This window comes from Dermacentor silvarum, chromosome 2 (assembly GCF_013339745.2).
Source record: "Dermacentor silvarum isolate Dsil-2018 chromosome 2, BIME_Dsil_1.4, whole genome shotgun sequence".
NCBI lineage: Eukaryota > Metazoa > Arthropoda > Arachnida > Ixodida > Ixodidae > Dermacentor > Dermacentor silvarum.
Genome location: NC_051155.1, coordinates 260,216,548 through 260,239,825, shown reverse-complemented (window position 1 = coordinate 260,239,825; position 23,278 = coordinate 260,216,548). Strand labels below are relative to the sequence as shown.

At 44.7% G+C, this 23,278-nt stretch overlaps 1 long non-coding RNA gene across 1 annotated transcript; it reads left to right on the top strand.

Annotated features, from left to right (window-relative positions):
* The first annotated feature begins 7,936 nt into the window (after nt 1-7,936).
* On the top strand, nt 7,937-12,529 carry LOC119443190 (uncharacterized). Its single transcript, XR_005190197.2, has 3 exons — nt 7,937-8,446; nt 9,470-9,550; nt 12,475-12,529. It is a non-coding gene; the product is annotated as an uncharacterized LOC119443190 (long non-coding RNA).
* Nucleotides 12,530-23,278: the final 10,749 nt, after the last annotated feature.

Here is a 23,278-nt window from a genome sequence, read left to right as displayed (position 1 = left end):
CTCGTCTATTTGGACGACGTCGTTGTGTTTGCCTCAAGCTTTGAGGAACACCTCCGGCGCCTTCAAACAGTTCAAGTAATCAAGACCTCCGGACTCATGTTAAAGCCAGAAAAGTGCCGCTTCGCATACGAGGAGCTCTTGTTTTTGGGCCACGTCATCAAAAAGTCTGGAGTGTGCCCTGACCCACAGAAAACTGCGGCCATCGCTGACTTTCCTCCGCTCGCCGACAAGAAGGCAGTCCGTAGATTTCTTGGACTGCGCGCCTATTACAGGCGCTTCGTCAAGGACTTTTCACGGATCGCTGAGCCACTGACGTACCTCACGAAGGCCGACGTCGAGTTCAAGTGGGAGACCCCGCAAGTCGAAGCATTTGAAGAACTGAAGCGACGCCTGCAATCGCCGCCAATACTTCTACATTTCGACGAAAACGCCGATACCGAAGTGCACACCGACGCAACCAGTGTAGGAGTCAGCGCCGTGCTTGTGCAGAGGACTGACGGACTAGAAAGGGTTGTAAGTTACGCTAGCCGGTCGCTGTCGAAGGCGGAAACAAACTATTCCACAACATAAAAGGAGTGCCTCGCCATCATCTGGGCTACATAAAAGTTTCGCCCCTACCTCTATGGCAGGCCCTTCAAAGTTGTGAGCGACCACCACGCCTTGTGTTTGCTAGCTAACTAGAAGGATCCTTCAGGTCGTCTCGCACGATGGAGTCTGAGACTTCAAGCATTCGACATCACCGTCGTTTACAAGTCCGGGCGAAATCGCTCTGACGCCGACTGCTTGTCTCGCGCCCCCGTCGAGCCGCCGCCGCAGGACGACCAGGATGACGACACTTTCTTGGGACCCATTAGTGCCGACGAATTCGCCGAACAGCGAGCCGACCCGGAACTAAGGAGCCTTGCAGACTACCTGGAAGGCAAGACTGTCATTGTGCACAAGATGTTCAGGCGAGGATTGGCGTCGTTTTTCTTGCGAAACGACATTACCTTAAATACGAACTTCTCACCTCTTCGAGCCAACTACCTCCTCCTGGTACCGTCAGCATTGCGTCCAGAGGTTCTGCAAGCTCTCCATGACGACCCAATGGCTGGACACCTTTGTTTTCCCGCACGCTCGCAAGGATACAAAAAAATATACTACTGGCCTCGCCTCCCTGCCGACGTTGCTCATTACGTAAGGACATGCCGAGACTGTCAGCGACGCAAAACACCACCGACAAGGCCAGCCGGACTTCTACAGCCGATCGAGCCACCTCGCCGACCGTTCCAGCTGATCGGGATGGACTTACTGGGGCCTTTTCCGACGCCCACGTCCGAGAATAAATGGATCGTCGTAGCTACGGACTACCTCACCCGCTACGCCGAAACAAAAGCCTTGCCCAAAGGCAGTGCCGCCGAGGTAGCCCGATTCTTCGTTGAGAACATCATCCTGCGTCGTGGTGCCCCAGAAGTCCTGATCAACGACAGAGGTACGGCCTTTACGGCAGATCGAACTCAAGCCATCCTGCGATACAGCCAGACAAGCCATCGTCGGACCACCGCCTACCACCCACAGGCGAATGGCTTCACCGAGCGCCTAAATAAGACCATCGCCGATATGCTGGCAATAGACGTCGACGTCGAACACAAGACGTGCGATGCCATCCTTCCGTACCTGACCTTCGCATACAACACGGCCGTACAAGAAACAATGCAAGTGGCGCCGTTCAACCTGGTCTACGGAAGGAACCCGGCAACGACACTTGATGCCATGCTACCGGATGTCTCCGACGGTGAAAATCTCGACGTTGCCACCTATTTGCAGCGTGCCGAAGAAAGTCGACAGCTCGCCCGCCTGCGCATCAAGAACCAGCAGAGGACCGACAGCCGACACTACAATCTTCGACGATGCTACGTCGAGTACCAGCCCGGCGACCGTGTTTGGGTCTGGACTCCGATGCGGCGACGAAGACTTAGCGAGAAACTGTTACGTCGCTATTTCGGACCATATAAGACCATCCGATGTATTGGCGCACTGGACTATGAGGTCGTTTCAGACGGGATTTCGCAATCACAGCGACAACTTGCACGACCTGAAGTCCGCCACGTGGTGCGTCTTAAGCCTTTCTACGCCCGCTGACGAACTTCGGTACTTTGTTACTTTGTTATTGTTTTTTTTCTCTCTCTCTGTACGCGTGGTTTTGTTTCCGCTTTTTTGTTTGTAGCATCGGGACAATGCTTTTTAAGGGGAGGGTATTGCCACGTATACATGTTTAGCTTTCACCGGTGACCGCTTTTCACCGGCTAACAAATTTTGAACGTTATCGCTAGGCACAGAACGCGCCTGCATGTATCGGAAGTTTCTCGAACGTTATCGATGCATCTATCCGTTGTCTCTTGTCACCGACGCTCATGTAATCTGATTGTATGAGCGACGCGAATTATCTAGGACTTTCCGGAAGACATGCGGGTACCAGGGATTATTCTGGGGCCTTCGATGACTCATGTAAAAAAGCCGACGCGCTTCGCCGTTGATCAGATTTCGACGATCGCCGACTGTGTTCGCCGCTTTCGTTATGCTTCGAGTGTAGCTTGCTTTTATGAGCACATGTTCGCCCAATAAAGAATCAGTTTTGTCATACACGACTGTTTTACGACTGTTTACTTCAGCGTCACTACTACGGGACATAATGGGAATATGCTGATCAGACTATCTGAAGTAGAGCACTGCATGGGCCAGTTTTTCAGGTCCGGGCCTGGCTCGAGCGCGAAGGTACCATACTCTGGCCGGCCCGGTTCTGTTCGACCCATTATCCCTTTTGCCTATACCAAGCTAGCTCGAGTTCTCGATTATCGGGAAGATACTGTCATGTGATCAACGGCAGCCGGGCGGTCTTGAAGCTGCATCAAAGCAGGTTTTTGCCCTGCATCCCTTCTTGCTGGTTACTTGATAATTTAATTGTGAGAGAAATAAACATTTCATTACTAGCCGAACACCCACAGATTATTATGTGAATATTTGGTATGAAACCAAACCATACAATCGACAGTTAGGAAAACAGAGAGGGATCAGGCTGGACACAACCGCCGGGAGTGGCAGAACCCCGGCTTACATTTAGAGATGAAGTTGTAGAAAAGCACATCGGTTGATTACCATGCTCGTGCTTTAAAGTGTGTGGCAACATACTATAGCGAAGGCATAGGTGAACACTACCGTACACGCCGCGGCCCGCCATTTAGTCTCTTTTGAATCTCATATAGTCATTCGGATGTGCCTACAATGATGGAACTCGAGCTAATAATTTTCGAAGATGGAACTCGAGTTAATAATAATCGAAGTTAATGCGATTAGCATTCACACAATCTAGCGAACAAGAAGTGAGGCACCGTGTTAGCTAAGACTCCTTTATTTAGAATCCGTAGTGTTTCTCCTGATATTTCAAGTGATTCGGCTATATGCGGCCATACACTGTCTCCCTGATTGACCCGCTTTGTTATAACCATAGCTCGCCAATGTTACCTCACGATGGTAGAACAAAGACCGCAGGCCGACGGTGCATGCAGTGACGACAATGGATTTAGAGGTAGGAATGATGTCGATAGAACGACGAAGGCATATGAGGACGACGGCATCACGACGATGAGATGATTCTGAAGTGATGCGATAAATAATTGCGACGGAATACAATGCCCTGACGCCGGTGATCTAATCTCGATTGATTGACAATAATAGCACAATACTAGCGGAATGAAATAGAAATTATGCTGATGGAACGTAAGGTGGCATGACGACCAAAGCATTTAATAATTTTTAGCCAACCAGACACGCTTCTGAATAACGTACCAGCATTCTCCCTTTCTTTTCTCCTATTCTTTCCCAAGACGCTTTACAACCATATCCTCTGCCGTTGAGCTCAGTACGCCGGTGCTCTAGCTCATTAGGCCACGATCGCACGTTTACAAACGTATCTTGCCAACAAGTATATTATTCAAGCTCGAACTTAGGGGGAACGTTCATTGAGCTTGGGGGCTCCTATCGAAATACATGGGAAATCAGCAATAGTTTCTCAGAGCAACCAATGCACCAAATCTGATGAGTTATGTTGAATTTAGAAAAAAAGTTAGTGTAGTGATTGCAGAAAGGGATTTTTTTATTATAGGCTGTCTACGTTTTTTACGTAAAGTTTTAAAAAATTGCCAAATTTCGAAAAACAAAACTTGACGTATAGAGCTATGTACCTCAGCAGCTAAAAATGATATCGAAATTCTGTAAACTGCACCTAATAATACATCTAAAGCGAATAGCAATCGTATATCATACACCATCCTGAAATATACCACTACGTTGTGAATGTAGCTTTTGCAAAACCCTTCCAAACAATATAACAATTCACGTAAGCTTTAAGGTATAGCAAAAAAAAGTGTTCGCTTTTGATGCTCCGACGGGCGCAGTTTATAGAAATGCCCTATTTGTTTTTAATGGCTGAGTTGCAGATTTGTAAACTTCATGCTTCTATTTTTTCCAAATTTACGAACATCCTGCAATTGTTTGAAAACATTACACTATCTAAAAGAAAATTATATTTGCTGCAGTCTCTGCAATTTAACTTTCCCTCTTAAATGCAACACATTTCATTCAAATTGGTTCAGCTGTTTTCTCATAAAAGCATTCCTGCATTTTACATGTATTTGAGTATCCGGCATGGAAGATAGGCCCGAGCTAAAGCTTCCTCTTAAACAATGGATCACGCCAGTTCTATAGGAAACCCATGAAACAGAACCCTGACGTATACACAAGACCGTGGCCACAGTGGTGCACAAATAAATAGTCTGCTCAGGGAAAAAATATATATATTCAACGGAAGCTTCGCGGGAGCCGTTATCTCGGCCAGACATCTCTCCAGAATGCCGACGAGCTTTCTGGCCAGGTGTCTAGCAAAACCGTCGATTCATTGTCAGTAGAGCAAGTAGCTGGCCGTCTTCGAGATAACGCTGATACACAAGCGCGCTCGTTTCCAAGCACCGAGGTGAAGCGACAGCTTCAGGGTGTGTTTCTTTTTATTGCGCTTTCTTTAGTTGTGCGTCATAGCATACGTCATAGCGGGAATTTCGAATTCTTTAAGGTCGATACGCCACGTGGTGGCAAAAAAAGGAAACTGTACGAAATGTCCCTAATTCCTGGTATTGGCATTTGTATTAGGCAGTATTGTGGCCCAATGAGTCACGTACGAACACTAACTCGCCAGTGCCGGCAAGTAGTTGCAAGAAACACGATATATTATGATGCTGTTTAGTTATACATTAATTTGATGGGAAGTTTTGCAGCAGGAGAAAAAGTTGCTATTCCAGGTTAACATGTCTTTTTCTCATAAGTTATTTAACCAAACTGTGGTTGTGTGAAATTCGTGACGTATTAATGGATTTAATGAATTAATTTTGCGACTTAATTATGAAATGCCGGCGTGTGTACATTTCTAACATTTGACATAACCCTGTATGTTTTGTAGGGACAACCCAGGACGTGTATTTCTCGGCACCCAGTACTGCCAGAGGTGACTCAACCACAGGCCACCAGTTAGTGGCCATCAGTTGCAATTTCACCTTATGCAGTCGGCTGCTGGCTTCTACTGAGTTATTATTTTTAATGAGGTGGTGATGTCGTACTAACGTGCATTTTTACCACAAAGGTGCAATCATGTCTCATAGAGGTATATATGGTTGCCATTCTCTGCGAGGGACGTGTGCTGGTGTTCGCGAAGCATTTCTATTAGGCAGTATTGTCGCCCAATGAGTCACGTATCAACGCTGTAACTCGCCAGTGCCGGCAAGTAGTTGCGAGAAACACACGATATAATATGACGCTGTAACGTTATTTCATTCATTTGAAGGAAAGTTTTGCAGCAGGAAAAAAAGGCTGCTATTCTAGGTAAACATGTCTTTTTCTCACAAGTTATTTAACCAAACTGTGGGTGTGTGAAATTCGTGACATATTAATGGATTTCATTAATAAATTTTGCGACTTAATTATGAAATGCCGGCGTGTATACATTTTCAACATTTGACATAACCCTGTATGTTTTGTAGGGACAACCCAGGACGTGTATTTCTCGGCACCCAGTACTGCCAGAGGTGACTCAACCACAGGCCACCAGTTAGTGGCCATCAGTTGCAATTTCACCTTATGCAGTCGGCTGCTGGCTTCTACTGAGTTATTATTTTTAATGAGGTGGTGATGTCGTACTAACGTGCATTTTTACCACAAAGGTGCAATCATGTCTCATAGAGGTATATATGGTTGCCATTCTCTGCGAGGGACGTGTGCTGGTGTTCGCGAAGCATTTCTATTAGGCAGTATTGTCGCCCAATGAGTCACGTATCAACGCTGTAACTCGCCAGTGCCGGCAAGTTGTTGCGAGAAACACACGATATATTATGACGCTGTAACGTTATTTCATTCATTTGAAGGAAAGTTTTGCAGCAGGAAAAAAAGGCTGCTATTCTAGGTAAACATGTCTTTTTCTCACAAGTTATTTAACCAAACTGTGGGTGTGTGAAATTCGTGACATATTAATGGATTTCATTAATAAATTTTGCGACTTAATTATGAAATGCCGGCGTGTATACATTTTCAACATTTGACATAACCCTGTATGTTTTGTAGGGACAACCCAGGACGTGTATTTCTCGGCACCCAGTACTGCCAGAGGTGACTCAACCACAGGCCACCAGTTAGTGGCCATCAGTTGCAATTTCACCTTATGCAGTCGGCTGCTGGCTTCTACTGAGTTATTATTTTTTAATGAGGTGGTGATGTCGTACTAACGTGCATTTTTACCACAAAGGTGCAATCATGTCTCATAGAGGTATATATGGTTGCCATTCTCTGCGAGGGACGTGTGCTGGTGTTCGCGAAGCATTTCTATTAGGCAGTATTGTCGCCCAATGAGTCACGTATCAACGCTGTAACTCGCCAGTGCCGGCAAGTTGTTGCGAGAAACACACGATATAATTATGACGCTGTAACGTTATTTCATTCATTTGAAGGAAAGTTTTGCAGCAGGAAAAAAAGGCTGCTATTCTAGGTAAACATGTCTTTTTCTCACAAGTTATTTAACCAAACTGTGGGTGTGTGAAATTCGTGACATATTAATGGATTTCATTAATAAATTTTGCGACTTAATTATGAAATGCCGGCGTGTATACATTTTCAACATTTGACATAACCCTGTATGTTTTGTAGGGACAACCCAGGACGTGTATTTCTCGGCACCCAGTACTGCCAGAGGTGACTCAACCACAGGCCACCAGTTAGTGGCCATCAGTTGCAATTTCACCTTATGCAGTCGGCTGCTGGCTTCTACTGAGTTATTATTTTTTAATGAGGTGGTGATGTCGTACTAACGTGCATTTTTACCACAAAGGTGCAATCATGTCTCATAGAGGTATATATGGTTGCCATTCTCTGCGAGGGACGTGTGCTGGTGTTCGCGAAGCATTTCTATTAGGCAGTATTGTCGCCCAATGAGTCACGTATCAACGCTGTAACTCGCCAGTGCCGGCAAGTAGTTGCGAGAAACACACGATATAATATGACGCTGTAACGTTATTTCATTCATTTGAAGGAAAGTTTTGCAGCAGGAAAAAAAGGCTGCTATTCTAGGTAAACATGTCTTTTTCTCACAAGTTATTTAACCAAACTGTGGGTGTGTGAAATTCGTGACATATTAATGGATTTCATTAATAAATTTTGCGACTTAATTATGAAATGCCGGCGTGTATACATTTTCAACATTTGACATAACCCTGTATGTTTTGTAGGGACAACCCAGGACGTGTATTTCTCGGCACCCAGTACTGCCAGAGGTGACTCAACCACAGGCCACCAGTTAGTGGCCATCAGTTGCAATTTCACCTTATGCAGTCGGCTGCTGGCTTCTACTGAGTTATTATTTTTTAATGAGGTGGTGATGTCGTACTAACGTGCATTTTTACCACAAAGGTGCAATCATGTCTCATAGAGGTATATATGGTTGCCATTCTCTGCGAGGGACGTGTGCTGGTGTTCGCGAAGCATTTCTATTAGGCAGTATTGTCGCCCAATGAGTCACGTATCAACGCTGTAACTCGCCAGTGCCGGCAAGTTGTTGCGAGAAACACACGATATATTATGACGCTGTAACGTTATTTCATTCATTTGAAGGAAAGTTTTGCAGCAGGAAAAAAAGGCTGCTATTCTAGGTAAACATGTCTTTTTCTCACAAGTTATTTAACCAAACTGTGGGTGTGTGAAATTCGTGACATATTAATGGATTTCATTAATAAATTTTGCGACTTAATTATGAAATGCCGGCGTGTATACATTTTCAACATTTGACATAACCCTGTATGTTTTGTAGGAACAACCCAGGACGTGTATTTCACAGCACCCAGTCAACTGCCACAAGTGACTCAAACACAGGCCACCAGTAAGTGGATATCAGTTGCAATTTCACATTATGCAGTTGGCTGCTGGCTTGTACTCAGATTTTTAATTTTTTACTGATGTGGTGATGTCGTACTAGCGTGCATTTTGACCACAAAGGCGCGATCATGTCTCACAGAGGTACATATGATGGCCATTCTCTGCGAGGGACGTGTGCTTGTGTTCGTGAAGCATTTGTATTAGGCAGTATTGTCGCCCAATGAGTCACGTACGAACACTAACTCGCCAGTTCCGGCAAGTAGTTGCAAGAAACACGATGCTGTTTAGTTATTACATTGATTTGATGGGAAGTTTTGCAGCAGGAGAAATGGTTGCTATTCCAGGTTAAGATGTCTTTTTCTCATAAGTTATTTAACCAAACTGTGGATGTGTGAAATTCGTGATGTATGAATGGATTTTCATTCTGCCTTTAGCAATGCTTCTAAAAGAGACTAGAAATGGCATGTCACCACCTCTCCAATCAGCAGATCATACACATACAGTCATAAGTGGTAGTTCCATGCAGTGTCGCACTCTAAATAACCTTCCCTTTCAGCAGCATTCGAACTGGTGGCTGTGTTTTCAGAAGTGCACTTGTAACTGTATGTGTGTGAATTCGGTTTTCTTTGTATGTTTTGGCTCACTGACACAAACAGTGCAATAATCAGTTGTACCATGAGGCTGACGACGTCTTCTGCTGCTAGAAATTCTGCACGTCATATTTTCTAGTACTGCATAATATTTAAAGCAAAGCTAGCATAGAATGATCGAGAAAACTAACAGCTCTTATAGCTGTTTTCCTCAAAGAAAGCTTGTTTTTTATGGGCTGTGTTAATCTGAGCTCTGCACATATGTTTCAGTAGTATTATCCCTTAGTATGTGAGAGATTAGGGGCAATTAATGATGTTAGTGTTTAAATGGTGTTACAACAAAGTTGTCTTGATTACTTTATTATGCAGTGTAAAGCTTACGAAAGTGTCAGCAACTACTGAGTTGCTAACATGCATTAGCATTTATCACTATGCAGGGGGCGCTCAGCTGTACCACTGCAGTGCTGCTGAAATTGCCAGCACCAGCGGCTTTGTAGCAGCTGTTTCACAGCCTGTCGGTATCTGCTAATTTACAGTTATGTTTGGATGGGCTAATATTACGGACCACTGCTATTTTGTAGTGTGACAGATCCACATGACAAGCGATGTAATGGGTACAGTAATAACCTTTGAATGTTCGTCCACTATAGTACATAGAAAGGCTCTCATTTTCATCACTGATGCAGGGGAGAAGAGGATGCAGGCACTCCTGAATGTACATATATTTCAAAACATGAGAGACATGTATATATATATATATATATATATATATATATATATATATATACATACAGTAAAGGTAGGGGGGACGTTTCATCTCGAATTGACTTGTACAGCGCAAAAATACAACACAGACCACAGAGAAGCACACATATTAACAGATTTCATACACACTCTAATTCAACCGATTTGATACTTCAGGTGTGCTACTTTACACAAGAGGGAAGGGAAAGGGGAGAAAGTCAGAAAAAAGAGGGGAGCGGAAAAAAGAACAGTCGTGCCAAAAAGCATGAGAAGCATCGTGCAGCCAGGATCACCAGCAGGACATCTAAAAAGAGCAGTGATAAAGTTACATACAGGACAACCTTACGAATTGTTTGTTTGAATCAACCCAGATCACACGCAGCCATTACTGCAATCAAGTTGTTTCTTTATGTCATATGAGGGAGTGATGTGGGCCCAAAAGCTTTTTAGAACTGAAGGATCATGTTCTATGGTAGCCTCTTCGCCTGCTTTTATTGCGATAGCAGTTATATGGACACTCCAAAGCAGATTTCTGCCGTCGTCGTCGCCGTCGCCGTGAGGTTCCGTATGACGTCAATGGAGTGAAATCGTCGCCGCGCGCCGAACGCTGTATGTGCGAGTGAAAGGGCGCGAGGGATGCGCGCTTTCACGGGGAGTGAACGCACGGCGGAGAACAAACGCGCGTTCTGCGCCGTGCTCCCTTAAGGGCTCCAGAAGTAGGCGTCCCTTTCCTCCTTTACAATCACCATATATGTAGAGCAAACGTGCCTTCTTCCGACGAGCGAAAGGCCTTGGGGGGGAGGGAAGGGAGGCGACGTTTAGCTGCGGCACCAAGTGCCTATTTATATGAGAGGCTCCGGTAACAGTCACCAACGCCGCATGCATTTTGTGCGAACGCGGGCAAAATGGCGGCGGCGTCGACAACAGTTCTGCGTGTTGCCGGTGCTGCTGCATGTCGAAGTTTATACAGCTGATAAAGCTACTATCATTACTCCGTATAGTTCTCTACAAATTTGCTATCGCAATTGATGCTTTGCCTTTCAGGTGAAACTGCAACAACTTTTTTTATCATATTGTTATCAGCCGCTTATGTTAGGGACAAAAAGTAGGAGTACGAGCTGTTTCCTTGTTCGCCATTCCACACAACATGTCTTTGTGACTATATGTACATGCAGATGATCCTGAGATGAAAAATATTCAGTACAGTAGAATCTCGTTACAAGAGACACTTGGTTGTAAGAGGCATTTGAAAATGGTTTTGGTGGTTTTCGTATGTTTGCCACGTTATCAACATTGCATACAAGAGACACCTTTGTTACTAAGGATGACTTTTTAAGTATTCTTCACTATTTCGAAGGGACACCACCCATACACATTCACTTCGTGCACCTGTGTGCTCCGAAGGGCTTGAAAATCATGCAATCCTCACACAGGTCAATTACACATGTCCCCTTAAGCATGAATTATAAAAGTAGGGCAACAAGGACAGTGCTGGGCAGAAAGTGTCGGCAGTTGAAGTTGACGAACATCTAAGAGCATCTCAAAGGTATAGCGAGCAACAAGGAGGCTTGCAAAGTGATGTGCTTAACCTCCACAAGTTTGGAAGGAAGCTAACACATTCTGCAGTCACTAAAAAGCTGAGAATTTCTTCTTTAAAGGGCCCCTAAACCACCGAGGTCGAAATTTAGTTACGGTGTTGCAGTTGCTCTCAATACTGAATGAACACGTAGCCATGAGAATTTTTCGAAACGGTGCAGTAATAGTGGAGCTACTCATGTTTTATGATCGATAAGTAGTTCTTGCTCATTTAACTCTTTCATCTGGTACGCGCTGTCTGAACGGTATCGTCTTTTCCTCGCCAAGTACACTTCCAAATGTTAGGTGACAGGCCATCGCCAATGAGCTCTATTGCTGCCGTGCCGGACGATAGTCCTGCGAGGGGTGCCGCTAATGACCTTGCCAATACAATGGAACCGTATGGTGACTCGCTGTGTCGAAGAGCCTCATAGGGAGACCCTTCTGTCGGCGTTTCTATTCTTTGCCCCCACTGGCTGCCCAAAATGGTGCATGACCAGCAATGCGACGAGAAATAGGAAGTGCGTGTAATTGCTTGCAGGCCTTGCCAGCAGTCGTACACTTTTGTTTGACCAATTGACAGCACCAGAAACTGGTGACATCATCAGAGACAGCCTGGTGACTTCAGGACGAACAGGGGGTGCAGAGTAAACCTGGAGAGGTGCACGGGGTTGTTTGCTTCATTTTGTGGTGCTACCACGGTGCGTAGCACTGCCGCATTTGGCATCATTCATCGTGACGACATTCTGACTTCCATGCGCATGTTTACTTGAAATGTTTAAAGAATATCGAGAGGTGGTTTAGGGGCCCTTTAAGCCACCCTGAGCAATTATTCCTTCAGATATATTTAAACATACTTTAGTGATGATACATAATAAAGTGATCTAGTCTGGCTCCTCAGTGTCTTAAAATTGTTGGTTTCAAGAGACGTGTTTCCCGTGCTTCTTGAGTATCTCTTCTAATGAGGCTTTAATGTGCACACATAATTGTGTAACTCCTGCTTCAAGTATTATTCATTAAGCCTGGTCACTGATGTGTAAAGCTTGTGATTAGGTTTTGATGTCCGTATTTTTGAGAGCTATGTTTATTAATACAGGCTGTTCTTATTGGTCCTTCGATGCAGGAAACGTTGCCTATGAAATTATTGGCCCTGATGACGAGAGCCCTCAAGGGGCAAACGACATCTCTAGTGCAGAAGTTAGCCCAACACCACCTCAAGTTACCATGACAGATGGCATGGCTGCAATAGGTACAGAGACTGCTGTGTATACTGCAGCTACAACAGTGTACGAATACGAAGCAAGCAGCAGCGCGTCAGCATCAGCAGCAGTGTCGGAAGGAACCGCACCAGGCCTGGTAGGGCAACATGTGTGCTACCACTGTGACTTTTTTTGTAGTGCTTACACCTCATTTGCTCACATACAAAAACTTTTCACCACGACTGTGAGCCAGTGTTTTTGTGCAGCAAGTGCAAGACTACGTTTGGTGTTATAACACAGTACAATTTTCACTTTAAAATGTGCAAACCTACTACAGTTGTTGCCTCGCTGGCCAGCCCACAGTAGCGACAACAATGCGGAATGCATGGGGGGACACACCTCTCCCCCATTAGAAGATAATAGAGAGACTGTCAGTGTTGTTGCTAGATTAACTGGTCTTTGTAGGCGACTAGAAGGACAACACAGGTGTCATAAGATTGTTGTTGATGTTGTTGTTGAAGAGGTAAAAAATATGTTTGATGCAGCTGAAGTGCCAATTGATATTGAGCAAATCAAAAGTGACCGCCTGAGAAAGCAACACTATCGAAATTTGGGTATCTATGTGCCACCAACTCTGGTAAAGCTCACAGGGAATGCAAAGGCTTATGTTGTGAAGTTAGCAGACCTCCTTCAAAATGTGCTAAGGCACCCAAACATTGTTGAATATGTAAGGAAGCCCTGCATAATAGAGGCTGACTCTGTACTTGTGACTTCTGGGATGGAACAAGGTTTCATTCACATCCCATTTTTAACAAACACAAAGAAAACGTTGTTCTTCTCAACCTGTATTATGATGACATAGAACGTGCCAACCCGATTGGTACAAAAAGAGGCAAATTGGGCAAGCTCAGTGTATTTTATTTAACAATCTTAAACATGCCACCTTCTCAGCGTTCTAAACTGTCTAGCATCTTTTTCATGGGGGTTGGTCACACAGCTGACCTCAAGAAGCATAATGCCCGGTTAAAATTTTTTGAAGATTTCATTGAAGTGTTGAGAGTGCTGGCCAACGAAGGAATCATCTTTGATACAGACAGAGGCCGTGAAAACTTTTTTGATGCTGTGATGACTGTTACCGAAGATTCTTTAGCTGCCCACTCATTAGCAGGTTTTAAAGAATCTTTTGGCCCGACTGTGTTTCGATCCTGTAGAACTTGCCTTGTACCGTCATCTAGTTATGCACAACATGTGCGGCATGGAGAGCGTAACCTGAGATCGGAGAGTGAAATCAAGTTGCAGATGCAGGAACTGAAACAATCAGCATCAGATTCAGATAGGAAGCAGCTTTCCAAAGAATTCGGGATCAATGGAGACTCAGTGCTGACCTCATTTCCTTTTTTTGTTGACAAGAGATACTTTCTATGACCCGATGCATATCCTGCTGGAAGGTATTATCCCAAAAGAGATACATCTGTTCCTTAAGGCTGCAATCCGGGAAATGCACTGGCTGTCACTTAAGCAGCTGAATGATGCCATCTCAAATTTCGAATTTCACTGTTCAGTAAGTGTAAGTGACAAGCCACGGCCTTTTCGAAAGTGACCTGAAAGTAGTTTCATCAGCAAGCGCTTCTCTTGTGTTGATGCTGCACGTGCCCCTGATACTTGACGAGTATCTTCCAGAAGGGTCACTACATCTTAAATGCCTAGTACGTTTGGCTCTGATTACGCAGTTAGTATTGTCTCTATTTTTGTCTGTGGATGCTGTTGGTGATCTTGAGGACATAGTCGCAAACCATCATGAACTGTTCGTAGAATGCTATGGAGAAACAGCAGTTTTCCCAAAACTACACATCTTGCTGCATCTCGTACAGCAAATAAGGACGCATGGCCCAGGGCACCATCATTGGACAATGCGGATGGAAGCGAAAAATGCAGTTCCCAAGTCCAAACAATGTTTAACTTCAATAATATCCCACACTCAGTGAGCGAATTTCTGCAGCTTAATACATCTTATAGTCTCTGGAATGATGATGGCAGCCCGAAGTCCCTGCATGAAGCCACAGAAGTTCCAATTTCGGGTGTTCCTGTTCATCTTTCTTCAATTTTCTGTAATGCTGGCTTGCCTGAATGCCATGTGGGAGAAACTGGTCTTGCAGTACCAAAAATATCGGTGAACAATGTAGTACTCAGAGAGCACGACATTATCACTTTTGTAATTGCTAGTGAAACACCATGCTTCTGCAGCGTATCAGCCATTATCTGTTTCAAGAACCTAGTCTTCTTGAAGTGTGAGATACAGACTACAGCCGCATATGCGGAAAAGATAAATGCTTTTGTTGGTAGTGACACTTGTCACGAGACTGTCATTGCTCCAGAAAGTTTGCACCTTCCATGGCCTGTGTACTGGTATGCCCGAGTTACCAAGATACTTCGTATTCCTCAGTGCATATACACTGCAGCGCATATACAGGCCCCGTTGTAAATTTAGTATTGGTCACACAAAGCCTTGTGCCTAGAAGCAGTTTCATACATTCTTAAAGGTGCCCTGAAGCACAAATTACGCACGTTGCTTTTATTGTTTGATTGATGTGGGACTCAAAGATGAATGTAGCACCAGTGAAAGGGGCTGGATCAAAGCTTAGTGCATTTTATTTGTACTTGAAATTGGCTTCCTCGCCGACTGCAGCGTTGTACATCAAAGTTTCTGCTAGCGGACGTGACATTGTTATGCTGGTTATGCTGCTGGTTCGGATTGGCCGGGAACAGTCTGGAATAAAATATGTATCGAGCATGCTTACAGTGTGCTGACTTTAAGAAATGTTTAAACGAAAACATGTTTTATGCTTGCTAATGCTGCTAAAAGACACAAATTTTTGCATTACAATTTCATTTTGTGTGTAACTGACGCAAGGGCGCCCCACGTGGTTCGTGTAGCTTATGGCGACAACGCCGTCAAAAAGCGTGCTGACCCTTGTGGTAGGAAGGACACAATGGGTGACACGGTTTCAGTACTGTGAGATGTAAGTCGCGTTTTAATTGGAAGCAGCTTAACACGTCCCTGATTAAGTGAAATGTGAAAGGGGATGCCAATATCTGTCGTCTGCTTTTAATTTGAATTTGTAAGTTGAATAAGTTCTTTCTGCCCACGTCAGTCATGAAAATTCTTTTTACATTTGTCTCGGGATTAAATACAAGGAACCCATTCCAATGCAAAACTTTGTGAGTAATATGTGGTTTCAGGGCCCCTTGAAGTATACATGAAACCGTGTGCTAGAACTACCAGTTATTAATGAAGAACTGTTTTCTAGTTTCGAAACGACATTGTTTTGTACATATAAGGTGATGATGTGTTAATCCTTTTTATGACTGAAGAGCTATGTTGTAGTTGTGAAACAATATTACTTGGTACTTGATAGATGGTGGTGTGCAGTTTCCTGCTGGGCAAGGTCCACTTTTTTGCCACATTTTGGCTTGTATGGCCATTTTACCTTGTGGGTCTAGAATGGTAATCGCTGTTGTTATGTAAATATACTTTACGGAAATAAATAAGTAATGCTGGTTACCTTTTGCCTCCCTACAGTCTCCACTGTCAAGTGTCTGGTGGTCGGTCGATAATCAACTACCACAGTTTTCCCCAGTTGTCGAGCCGCTACTGAATGGATTTGACCTGACTGAAAGCGAGCACCGTCGACAATCGCGACAACTCCGCCATGAAATTATTTACTTTCTTGAGTATGTATTATGAAGCTACAAGTTATATTTCACATAGTGCGTGCATTGTTCAATAATACAGCTGTTAGAATAGCAGACATGCAAGTGTAAAGCATAAATTCAATTACTCGGTCATGTAAGCAACGTCATCAGGCCTGTCATCCAAATTTATTTATGTGTTCACCGTTGAAACAATGTGATGATATTGTTAGGTTAGTCGGTTCACTATAGCAGAAAAATAAAGAAATGTCCTGTAAGAAGCTGCATTGTGCGCTTCATAATGTGATGTAAATTTTGCAATATTTACACTTCACATTTATTAGAGAAACACTTTGAGCATGATGGGAGCTCTAGCACTTCTTGGTAACCAAGGTAATTGCCTCGCAACAACTTCTTGATCATCTTGTCCTTAATACAAAAACGATGCACAATTTCTTCAGATGGTAACAATAAAACTGTAGCATATGGAATATGTGCACTTGAAATCTAAGAAGAAAGTTCTCATTGTATGCGTACATTACTTTCATCCCTATATCTGAAAAATGAGACTGCTGGTTAATTGTAGCTTCACACTGGTTTCGAAACCAGTGTAAGTGTTATGGGCGCTTTTTTTCAGTGCTGGCACTTGCCAATGCCTTTATGGCCTGTAAGGTGGTATAAACAAATAAATAAATTAGATGAGCCCTTGTATTTTAGAAACTTGCTTTATGGCTTTAATATAAATGGGCATAACAATGTTCACAACTAAAGCTTTTACCTTCATTATACTTCAGTAAAAACAACCTGATTCAAGATGAAAATCATTCCATCCGACGTTGGAAATACTTCGCATTAGGTGAATCCCTAACGTCTGCATACCCGAACATGCTTTGGGAAAAAGCTCAGAAGGACTGGAAGGGGACAACAAATTCGCCCAAGGTAACATTTGAATTGTACTTACTTCGCCAAACATCATATATTTTATTCAATCATGTCTCTGATGGCACAATATTTTTTTCATGTGCTGAATATACATGAAAAGTTGTAGAGTTCAGAATGCAACAAATTTGAATAAAAATTAACGAACCATGAGGAACCTCACGGGTGTTTTCATAAATTCTGCCTAATAAAACTTTATAAAATTTGTGCAGTGGTAAGAAATCTGTCAGCAACTATCACAGCATCACTGTCAACATGAACACAATTGATTGAAATGTACTATGTGTGATGTGCATATTGCAGCTGTACTTCACTTGCACACTTTCTTTGAACGTTCCACACAATCCAACTTGGTCAGTTGAAAAACAGCACATGTCATACATGTGAATATATATAGAAATTATATTGTTGCCAATATGATTCTACATGGCGTTGTAGAAATTTGAAAGACTTTTACTTGTTAATTTAAATAGTGGCACATGCCTAATGATCCATGCTGTCATCAAGAATGTTCATTGAAGAGGTGTAAAAATATGTAGTATCATAATCCTGCAAATAATGTTACTTTGACTTAGGTACATTGAAGATTGATATATAACTAATTGCACACACTTAGATGAGATAACTTGATTTCCAAGAGGTTCACTGATGAGCACCACACGCCCAGTGGTACTAGTAAGCAAGAGTGAAGTTAGGCATGTATAAACATGCATACTGGAACCTGTGCGATGTTTCCAAAAGATACTAATCACATTAAAGTACTTAATTGTAGCCATATGGCTTTTGAAAAAATTCACCCGAATGTGCTTTAAAGGTACTTCACTGTTTTCGTGCACTGGTATACACTTTGCAACAAAATTCATTGGCATGGCTAATTGGGCGTGTTGACTGGATGTTACGAACAAGTAAATGTGTTTCACGGTGTTGACTATTTAAAGGGCAATTCATGTGTTTGTTGCCTTTTCTGCTGTGATGTCGGTTGCACGCCTTTTTACGCTTGAATTTTCTGCACATCTACAATATTTATGCACACTTATGCTCTTGGTCATTCTTTCCATTGCGCATTTACTTGCCTGCAAGTGAAAGAAAGTTGTGTACTTTCAAAGTAATTCTAAAGGGTGCTTATGCAATTCCACAATATATCAGAGCGTGTTCATTTCACGGCTGGCTGAGGCAAGGCGGCACAGGGCGTACAGGCGAATACGAAAGATACCTGAACAGACTCAGATTGCAGAAAACAAAGAACAAGCAGAAGAGATGGATGCTGCTGTGGCATTGGCAGAGCTTTCAGTAAGTTTTAAGCATGAAAGCAACGTTTTTTTTCACTAGAGTAGCTTAAATAAATGTTTGCAACATGACTTACTTTCTTTACTCTATAGGAAAAACGAGGACATAAAGAGCACTGACCAAATTAGATTGTCTATAAATTTCTTGTTGTTCCTGTCTTTTTGTACATGGTATACAAAGAAAGTATGAACTGCCGCCAACAAGCACCATTAATTGGCCAACCAGTACTCCTAAACGGCACGAATTAGGCTGCACTCATAAAAGCATCTCTTCAACACTTCATGTTTGTTAATTTATATGGTGGATTTATCGGAACAAAGTTGAGCACTAAGTTCGTTACTTATTTTGTGATAATTTGTGTATTGTCAATAAATCTCAAATAGTATTTCAATGATAGTTGTGCAAGGTTATAAGTTGTCGTTTGTCCTTTTAGTGAATAGTAGTGGGTTCCACATGTACTTGAGAATCAATACTAAGCAAAGCTATCCTTTCACGTTTATTAAATATAGTTTGATTACGTTTGGATATTGTTCTTTGATTTGTGAGCCCGGAACTACGGTAGATACTTATCCTTGGGAATTGGCCATGGTTGTTGACATAGGAATTCCAAGCAAAATGTGGTCACTATCTGTAGAGGTATTAAACATTGCATGCCATTCCATGTGAAGCATTTGGCAAGACAGTCACAGCAGTAGTGAGAAAATTGTCAGCATGAGGCAAAAAAAACTTTACTTTAAAAATACCTTTGACCTTGTTGAATCTCTCTCATATTGGCAGCAAAGTGACAAGGGCGAAGTGAAGTACAAGTTGCCAAAGTGAATGAAATCATGGTGAGCTGGTATTGTAGCCTGGAAATAGTGTAGCCGACCACGTTTTATTTCGCACATTTCCTTGCTTTGTAAGCCTCTCCTTGTAGCACGGGAAACGTTTGTGAGGGCTGCCACCTTTTCCCGAAACAAAACCCAGGGTGGAGGGGTACTTATACAAGACAGGAGCTTGCACTTATATCGACAAAAAGATGTCATGTTAGGCTTTGGCATGCAATGTCATTCATTTTAACATTGTTTCTCTAGAAAGAAATCTACATAACGCACATGTATGCAACAACACAACTCTGACCTTACCAATCTGCTGCTTGGCATGAAGAAAGGCTGGTTGGCAGAAAAGTGTGTGCTAAGTGTGGCTGAGGTCTTGGTTAGTGCTCTGAATGTGCTGGCCCGAAATGTAAATGCACACAGTTCGTGCATGAAGAGCTCTTTGCGCCTGAATCTACCAGACCACATAAAATTATATATATATATATATATATATATATATATTGTCACGTAGTAGTGACGATGAAGCAAACAGTCGTAAAACTGTGAATGACGAAACTGATTCTTTATTGGGCGAACCTGTGCCCACAAAAGCAAGTTACACTTGAAGCACAACGATAGCGGCGAACACAGTCGGCGATCGTCGAAATCTGATCAGCGGCGAAACGCGTCGGCTTTTATACCTGAGTCATCGAAGGTTCCAGATTAATCCCTGATGCCCGCGTGTCTTCCAGAAAGTTCTAGACAATTCGCGTCGCTCATACAATCAGATTACATGGGCGTCGGTGACCACAGACGACGGATAGAAGCATTGATAACGTCCGAGAAGCTTCCAATGCAGGCGCGTCCTGCGCCGAGCGATAACGTTTAACATTTGTCAGCCAATGTTGAAAGCGGCCACCGGTGAAAGATAAACATGTGTACGTGTCAATACCCTCCCCTTAAAAAGCATCGTCCCGATGGTACAAAACAAACACGAAAGCGAAAACAAAACCATGCGTAATAAACAAAATAACAAAAAAACAATAACAAAGTAACAAAGTACCTAAGTTTGTCAGCGGGCGTAGAAAGGCTTAAGACGCACCACGTGGATGACTTCAGGTCGTGCCCGGCGCCGCTGTGATTGCGAAATGCCGTCTGGCACGACCTCATAGTCCAGTGCGCCAATACGTCGGGTGATCTTATATGGTCCGAAATAGCGACGTAACAGCTTCTCGCTAAGTCCTCGTCGGCGTATCGGAGTCCAGACCCAAACACGGTCACCGGGCTGGTACTCGACGTAGCGTCGTCGAAGGTTGTAGTGTCGGCTGTCGGTCCTCTGCTGGTTCTTGATGCGCAGTCGGGCGAGCTGTCGACCTTCTTCGGCACGCTGCAAATAGGTGGCAACGTCGAGATTTTCTTCGTCGGTGACGTCCGGTAGCATGGCGTCAAGCGTCGTTGCCGGGTTCCTTCCGTAGACCAGGTTGAACGGCGCCATGTGCGTCGTTTCTTGCACGGCCGTGTTGTATGCGAAGGTCACGTACGGAAGGATGGCATCCCACGTCTTGTGTTCGACGTCGACGTACATTGCCAGCATGTCGGCGATGGCCTTATTTAGGCGCTCGGTGAGACCATTCGTCTGCGGGTGGTAGGCGGTGGTCCGGCGATGGCTTGTGTGGCTGTATCGCAGGATGGCTTGAGTTAGTTCTGCCGTAAAGGCAGTACCTCTGTCGGTGATGAGGACTTCTGGGGCACCGTGACGCAGGAGGATGTTCTCAACGAAGAATCTGGCTACCTCGGCAGCACTGCCTTTGGGCAAGGCTTTTGTTTCGGCGTAGCGGGTGAGGTAGTCCGTAGCTACCACGATCCATTTATTCCCGGACGTCGACGTCGGAAAAGGCCCCAGTAAGTCCATCCCAATCTGCTGGAACGGTCGGCGAGGTGGCTCGATCGGCTGTAGAAGTCCGGCTGGCCTTGTCGGCGGTGTTTTGCGTCGCTGACAGTCTCGGCATGTCCTTACGTAATGGGCGACGTCGGCAGAGAGGCGAGGCCAGTAGTATTTTTCTTGTATCCTCGCGAGCGTGCGGGAAAAACCGAGGTGTCCAGCTGTTGGGTCGTCATGGAGAGCTTGCAGAACCTCTGGACGCAATGCTGAGGGTACCACGAGGAGGTAGTTGGCTCGGAGAGGCGAGAAGTTCTTCTTTAGGAGAATGTCGTTTTGCAAGAAAAACGACGCCAATCCTCGCCTGAACACCTTCGGCACAGTGACGGTCTTGCCTTCCAGGTAGTCTACAAGGTTCCTTAGTTTCGGGTCGGCTCGCTGTTGTTCGGCGAATTCGTCGGCACTGATGGGTCCCAAGAAAGTGTCGTCATCCTGGTCATCCTGTGGCGGCGGTTCGACGGGGGCGCGAGACAAGCAGTCGGCGTCAGAGTGCTTTCGCCCGGACTTGTAAACGACGGTGATGTCGAATGCTTGAAGTCTCAGACTCCATCGTGCGAGGCGACCTGAAGGATCCTTCAAGTTAGCTAGCCAACACAAGGCGTGGTGGTCGCTCACAACTTTGAAGGGCCTGCCATAGAGGTAGGGGCGAAACTTTGATGTAGCCCAGATGATGGCGAGGCACTCCTTTTCTGTTGTGGAATAATTTGATTCCGCCTTCGATAGCGACCGGCTAGCGCAACTTACAACCCTTTCTAGTCCGTCAGTCCTCTGCACAAGCACGGCGCCGAGTCCTACGCTGCTTGCGTCGGTGTGGACTTTGGTATCGGCGTTTTCGTCGAAATGCGCAAGGATGGGCGGCGATTGTAGGCGTCGCTTCAGTTCTTCAAATGCTTCGATTTGCGGCGTCTCCCACTTGAACTCGACGTCGGCCTTCGTGAGGTACGTCAGTGGCTCGGCGATCCGTGAAAAATCTTTGACGAAGCGCCTGTAATAGGCGCACAAGCCAAGAAATCTACGCACTGCCTTCTTGTCGGCGGGCGGAGGAAAGTCAGTGATGGCCGCCGTTTTCTGTGGGTCAGGGCACACTCCAGACTTGTTGATGACATGGCCCAAAAACAAGAGCTCCTCGTATGCGAAGCGGCACTTTTCTGGCTTCAACGTGAGTCCGGAGGTCTTGATAGCTTGAAGAACTGTTTCAAGGCGCCGCAGGTGTTCTTCGAAGCTTGAGGCAAACACAACGACGTCGTCCAAATACACGAGGCAAGTCTGCCACTTCAAGCCTGCCAGTACTGTATCCATGACGCGTTGGAAAGTCGCAGGTGCCGAGCAAAGACCAAACGGCATGACCTTGAACTCGAACAGTCCGTCTGGTGTTATAAAGGCAGTCTTCTCCCGGTCCCTCTCGTCGACTTCGATTTGCCAGTAGCCGGTTTTGAGGTCCATCGACGAAAAATACTTTGCGTTGTAGAGTCGATCCAAGGCGTCGTCAATCCGTGGGAGGGGGTATACGTCCTTCTTCGTGATCTTGTTGAGGCGACGATAATCGACGCAGAAACGTAGGGTTCCATCCTTCTTCTTCACTAACACCACGGGGGACGCCCACGGACTCTTGGACGGCTGGATGATGTCGTCGCGTAGCATTTCGTCGACTTGTTGCTTTATGGCCTCGCGTTCGCGCGCCGCAACTCGGTACGGGCTCTGACGGAGTGGGCGGACATTTTCGTCGGTTATGATGCGGTGCTTGGCGACAGGGGTTCTTCGCTCGTTGGCTGCGTTCTTCCACGCCCTTACTTCGTCGGTGGTGTACTGGCGTGGACGCACACGATGTACTATCGACCAAAAAAGTGTACGGACCACGGGATCTCAGAAAACGCTTAATATTCGCGTAGCCTTTAATAGTAGCCAGTAGAACTGTACATCACAATGTTGTTCGCATATACCAGTAGATACTGCGTTTTGAGGTTGCCAAGATATTCCGCTTTTTGTCAGATCCCGTTGTCCGTAAACTTTTTTGGTCGATAGCACATGCTTCAGATTCCATAGCGGTACGTGCTGCCCAAGCGAGCTAGCAGCAGC